This window comes from Pteropus medius, unplaced genomic scaffold, assembly GCF_902729225.1.
Source record: "Pteropus medius unplaced genomic scaffold, Ma_sr-lr_union100, whole genome shotgun sequence".
NCBI lineage: Eukaryota > Metazoa > Chordata > Mammalia > Chiroptera > Pteropodidae > Pteropus > Pteropus medius.
In genome coordinates this window covers 26,375-33,156 of record NW_024343612.1, presented here as the reverse complement: position 1 = coordinate 33,156, position 6,782 = coordinate 26,375, and positions in this window count along the sequence as shown.

Here is a 6,782-nt window from a genome sequence, read left to right as displayed (position 1 = left end):
CACAGGTGTCTACGCCCAGATCCAGCTGGTGCAGTCTGGGGCCGAGGTGAGGAAGCCTGGGGCCTCCGTGAAGGTCTCCTGCAAGGCTTCCGGATACACCTTCACCGACTACTATATGAACTGGGTGCGACAGGCACAAGGTCAAGGGCTTGAGTGGATGGGAAGAATTGATCCTGAATATAGTAGCACAAGCTATGCGCAGAAGTTCCAGGGCAGAGTCACCATCACCGCAGACAAGTCCAGCAGCACAGCCTACATGGAGCTGAGCAGTCTGAGGCCTGAGGACACGGCCACATATTACTGTGCGAGACACACAGTGTGACGACTCACATCCTGAGAGTGACAGAAACCCTGAGGGAGAGGGCAGCTGTGTGGGGCTCAGGAAGGAAGGGAACAATTATTCCCCTGAAGTTCTCATACAGAGTCAGGTACCAGAGATGGAAAAGAAGATCTCAAATGCTCATCTGTCATTCAGGGAAAGGTGTCACGAGTCCAGGTGTCCTGCAGGAAGATGCAGGGTCAGCATTTCCTGACAGGTCCTTATCATTTGTCATTGCTTCTGTAGAGGGCACATATGCACCTCCCTGGTATCTGCATAAGGGGAGTGAGTACAGGCATCATCTGGGATTACGTGTTGGTGTCAGATTCAGGGTTGGGACTGCAGATCCCCCAGCCATTCCTCCCACATTCCCCTGTTTCTGAAAAGGGAATGATGCTTCAATATAGGTAAGTATAAAGACTGAAGGGTGAACTCCTAGTGCCCAGTCTGAGGTCCAGCACCAGGCACATGACCTTCTGGGAGGACGATCCTGACTCCTTGTAGCAAAGTCATGGTGACAAGTGAGCCAGGTTCTAGCACAGTCCCCCTCAGTTCTCTCCTGCAGGGCTGAGCTCCTGAAGAGGCTCCTCCTCCAACAACAGCCTGCAGTGTCCCTGTCCCTGGGGCAGGACTTCTGTCCTCACACACGGGGAGCACCATGGGGAGACCTTGATGATGTGGGACCCACGTCCAGCCTGTGACTTCCCTGTCCCTGCTGAATCACATTATCACACACTCAGAGTACAGTCTACACACATTGACTTTCACAGTCTGGCGGTCAGAGCAAAAAGTCAGTCTCCCTGGACAGACTTCAAGGTACTGGCAGGACCACAGATGCTCAGAGGCTTAGGGGGGCTGGATTTGAACACGTGTGCTCCTCAACATTACATATTGAAATTTTATCCCCACAAAAGACCGTGTTAGGGGGTGGGGTGTTTGGAAGGCGCTGGATGACAAGGCCAGGGTTCTCATGAAGTGGATTAGCACCGGACTAAATCAGGCCGCAGAGACCATGCATGTCACTTCCTCCACCTGAGGACACAGCAAGAGCAAACCAGATATGACCCAGGAAGAGGATCCTTCCCAATGGTGACCATGCTGGCACCTCGATCCTGGATTCCCACCTCCTGAACCTTGAGAAGTGAATGGTTGTTAATATTAAATTACTGAGAAGGTTTTGTTCTCTGACTTCAGCCTGAGCAAAGTCAGACAGCGGTCTGCTTCTGTGTCTTTCCTGGTTCAAGAGCCGCTTTCCTTACATCCTGACTCATGCCCCGTTCTCCAGCCCCACAGCCTGGAGGAAGACACCTTACATCACTGGTCACATTGCTTTCTCCTCTAGAGTCTAATCTCTCTGCCTCGCTCTGGCATGAACACTTGTGGCTGTATTAGGATTCTCTCAGATGAAACCGGAAGCCATTTACCTCAAGACGTATAATGGTCCTGGAATGACAACGTGCCTTTTCCCCTGGAACAGTCACAGATTCGGAGCACAGAGCAACTGAAACAGCCCTCCGAATACTCACATCCACCCCACAGGCCAGTTCCACTAAGCACATCCCAACATCCCCAAAGCTGACTCATTAAAGCATGACCAGAAGCCGAAAATATCGAAGAGCATCATGTCCAAAGTCCCGAGTGTCATCTCTAACTCAGGTGTCAGTGAGGATTCGGGTGCATGCATCCTGTGGCATAACCCTCTCCACCAGTAGATCTGTGATCCTAGACGACCAGTTACCTCATTCTAAAATGCACTGCAGGGCAGGCACATGGTCACAGTCCACACTTCTCCCTTCCTAGGAGAGGAAATGAAGTTAGAGAGAAATCACCAGCTGAAGATGATTTTACGCACATCTCAGAGAACTCCATTGGGTCTTAGGACCTGGGGATGAGCTGCTGTGGCTCAGACCCAATCTCTGGCTTGTCGCTCTGCCCTTGGATCCACCTTCCTGGGTCCCGAGGAGCCACCTGGTGGAAGAGGAGCCAGCTCATCACCTGTGTCCTGCCAGGAGACGATTGAGACTTGACGTCTCCTTCACTTTATTCTCTCTCTGTGACTTGAAAAATGTCCTCCAACAATTATCACATTGGAAGGAAGGTTTTAGTTAAGACAGTTGCACCTGCAGTATCGCCACAGGAGAGAGGCAGGGGCACCACTGGGAGCATCAGAGGCAGCTGGGGACTTGTGGCCTAAGGGTAGATGGTGGGGTCAGTTGACAGAAGTAACTAAGAGGGGACATGTTTTACACAGGAGGGTCCATATGCCTGTACCGGGAGGGACGCGCCACTGAATGCTGAGTAAGGGGAAGGGCCAGGCGCGTCTCTGTTCCTCTGTTGGACTTTGAAGGAAATGTGTGCTGAGGACATCAGGGGGTCAGGGCCTCCAGGGAGGTCAGGGCCTGCAGGGGGCATACACACCCCAAGGACTCGTGTCTCAGCCCCAGCAGCTCATGCAGAGGGAGACTCGGGGCTGGTTTCCTATGTGATCTGCAGCTTCCTGTCCTTGTAGCAGTGTCAGAGGAACCTGTGTACACTTACTATTCTCTGCTCACCTCCAACATTTCTGTATATAAAATGTTCACGTTCTTTTGAGTTTTTTATTGGTAAAGAAGGACACATTTCTCACTTGCACAAACCATAGGATTTCACTTACAGAGGCAGAAATGACTCTACCCATTAATGACTCTACCCAGAAATGACAACCCAGAAATGACTCTACCAGGAACAGAATCCTAAGAAAGCTTAAAATACTTGCCTGAAAAATTAGCAATCTGATGTAGAGCAGAGACCCTGCTCAATCCCTGATCAATGTACCTGGATCATGTCACAGCCACGGTGGGCACGAGGCCAGTGTCAGGATGGACAAAATCCATTAGATTTCAAAACTGACCCTCGTGCTCCTAAAACCGTCAATACGTCTCTGCACGAATCCCGTGTTCTACTCCTTCAATCCATTTTCTTTCTTATTAGGTGTTTTTTTTGTTTGTTTGTTTGTTTTTTTGCTTTCCTCTTTATATACTTTATTCCCTTAAAGTAGAGTATCTGTCATGACTCAGGGTCTTACCTTGAGCTTACGGGTGTCACCTCCAGGCACATGGAAAAGGCTAATGGGACTTTCGCCCTCATCATTGCACAACCGTCCCCTATTGTCCTCTGTGTGGACACATTTCAAAGGCAAATGACTATACATGGCCAAAGCTACAAGCTCGTGTGGTGAAGATGGAGTGTGATGTAGAACTGACCTGGTGCTGCTGACACTGTCTGTGTGTCACCTCCTTCTCCTGTGCTCTGGGGGACACATCCAGATGGGACCCTCAGTGTGCTGTGAGCTCTGGGAAGGACCCGTTGTGTGGAGAGCCTAGCCAGGTCCAAGGTCCATGGGCACAGTCACCGGGAGGGCCAGGCTGTCAGCCTCAGAAGAGCAGAGCTGCCGTCCACCGTGGATCCATCCACTTCTGCTCCCTTTGAATCAGCCCCGAGCAGGTTATTTAGGATGAATTCTTGACTTAGACAACATGGATGACCGATTCTAATTAACACTGGAGAATACGTTGACAGCAACAAGTTGATTAGTGTTGATTGAAGAAATGCAGATGATAAACCAGCGGTGTTTCTGCAAGGAACCGACCATTGCCTGGAGGATTTTATCTTTTTCAGTAGAAACTATATTATAATATCAATGACACTTACAGAAGGGTTGTTAGTCAAGGCTTTATAAAAAGTGAGTTGAGGGCTGGATTATTTTTGCGTGAACATTCTATTGCTTTTCATCATGAAACACCTACACTTGTAGAGAAAATGCTGAGGGCTCAGGGAGGCTGCAGATGCTGTCAGGCCCCAGTGCAAGTCCGACCCCGAGAGCAGGCAGAGGGAGAGCTGATGGTGACGTTCCCGAGTCGCTCTGCCGTGGGAGGAGGGTCCAGCACGTCGTACCTCCAAAGTTCCACTCCAGGGACGTCCACGTCACCCAGTAGGGGGCCTCCCCAGTGTCCCTGCTGTTCCAATTCCAGGCTGCAGAGGCTCTCAGGTGTGTGTTCCCAGCACTAGCCAGGTGATCAGATTCGGGGAGCAGCAGCTGGGCCTGTCCCATGGGGCGCCCTCTATGTGGAGGTAACAACTTCCTTAGGACCAAGGCACTGTGCTGTTTTTTTGTCAGAAAATGTGGTTGTGGTTGCTATCGCGGCGGATGTAAAGGATAAAACGTAAGGCTGCACACAGTTTAGACTCATCTCTGTTGTCCTTCACCACGAGTCGTCAGGGGGCGGAGCCTGACCTGCCTCCCTAGGCGTAGAAAGACCCTCAGCTGAGTGTCCGATTCCCTTCTCCTCATTCTACCTTCCACAGAACAGCAGGAGAAACACGTCACACAAGTTCCCCACCGTCTATAACAAGGACCGCCTCCCTCCAGGATCCACTAAGAAGGTTCCAGCTCCATCTGAGCACCTGTTACGATGGCCGTCGTCACCCACATCTCTGCATCTGCTCAGGACAGCTGAGGTTTCCTCCATGAAGCCTGAGGCTGCTCCCCGGCTCCCTCTTTCTCTCTGAGCTCCCCCCAGATCCTCCTCTAAAGGCCCGTCCACAGCATGGAGGCTTCGTCTAACACTGATCTCAACACCCTTCCTGCATCTTTGCCCTGCCCGGTTCCAATGCAGCATCCAGTTTTACGTATCTGTTACGGCAGCACCTCCATCTCTCTGTACCGATTTCATAGTCCATGTGAGCTCCTAAAAAAAGCAACAGAGATGAAGCAGCTGAGAGAGACATCTGTAATTTACTTCACACACTCCTGGGGGAGACGAATCCATGATAAAGACAACCAGAGACTTGGCATCTTGAAGTCTCGCTTACTGGTTCACACATGGCCTTCTGTGCCCTCAATGGGGCATGGTCTCCCTAAATTTGAAGACACTGGCTTTTCAAAAGATTAATTGTTTTTAGTTAAATTTTTGTTCTTTCTAGAGCTATGCCCTCCATAGACCTATCACATGGGTAGGCTGAGTTTGGTCTCTTATTTTTCTGTAGGAACCTCAGTTTCCAGACCTCGGGGTGCAATTTCTGTGAATTTTCCCATATCTGAATGTTCAAGGGAATTGATTGATTTGCACTTAGCGCAGCTTGCTCGTCACTGTGGCTGTGTGTCATAAGAATAAGAACATTTTCTCAGGTCTCTACATATACAAGCTGAGAATTGGCTTTCCTTGTAGAGCGCAGGAACTGGGGACACTCCAACACCCATCAGCAGGTGCACGGATTCACATGGAGGTGGACGCATGCATTGGATGCAGACTCAGCACTGACTGGTGCGAGCCCGGGTCACACCATACGCTGCATTTCCAATTATGATGCTGAGGATGTGACATGGACATCATGTGTGTGCGTGAGATTCCAAGTGTACACGTCATCCTGGCGTGGCTGTGCCTGACAGTTCTACCACAGCAAGACGACTACCGAACAAGTGCAGTTATCAGTGGACAAATAAAGTTAGAGGCACCGAGAGTGACACTCACATGGGACAGTCGCCTCCTGGTTCTCGTACGTGCTCTCCAGAAGGCAGCAAATCCCACACGCGCTCATGCAGGATGGAGACCTGCACCTCACTGGGCAGGTCCCCACTGTCCTGGAGGTGGCCCAGGGGAGCAGTGGGGTGCAGTGTGGATTGTGCAGGGCCAGACACATGAGTTCACTCTTACACATGTGAGCTGTCGACACCAGCAGGCTCTCTGTGGTCCTGTTTGGCCTTGTTCACCTGTATTGCGGGTAAATGATATCACATCCCGTGACTTACATGCATGAGTAAAATGAAATAAGATGATGGTGCTAAGTGTTTAAGTAACACATGTCACAGTAACAGTCATATTTCACCAAATAATCTCATTGCCACCATGTGCCCGAACACACAAACGCCTGCTCTGGGTCTCTGCCCTCTCTGTGGGTCCCCAACGCCAGAGCTCCTTATACAGTCAGAGCACATGCAAATAGGGCCCCTCTGCTGATAAAAGCCAGCCCAGCCCCGAGCCTGCAGCTCTGGGACAGGAGCCCAGACCCGCGATTCCCAGGAGTCCCTATTCCGGGATCAGGTCTGAACACGCACGCCGCACCATGGTGTTTGGACTCAGCTGGGTTTTCCTGGTGGCTGTTTTACGAGGTGACTGATGGGGAACAAGGGACACTGAGTATGTGAGTGGGTGTGAGTGAGGAACACGGACGTGTGACATTTTCCTGACCCTGACATGTCTGTGTTCACAGGTGTCCAGTGTGAGGTGCAGCTGGTGGAGTCTGGGGGAGACGTGGTGCGGCCCGGGGGGTCTCTGCGACTCTCCTGTGCAGCCTCTGGATTCACCTTCAGTAACTACTGGATGAGCTGGGTCCGCCAGGCTCCGGAGAAGGGGCTGGAGTGGGTCTCATACATTAGTAGTGATGGCAGCAGCACAAACTACGCTGCCTCCGTGAAGGGCCGATT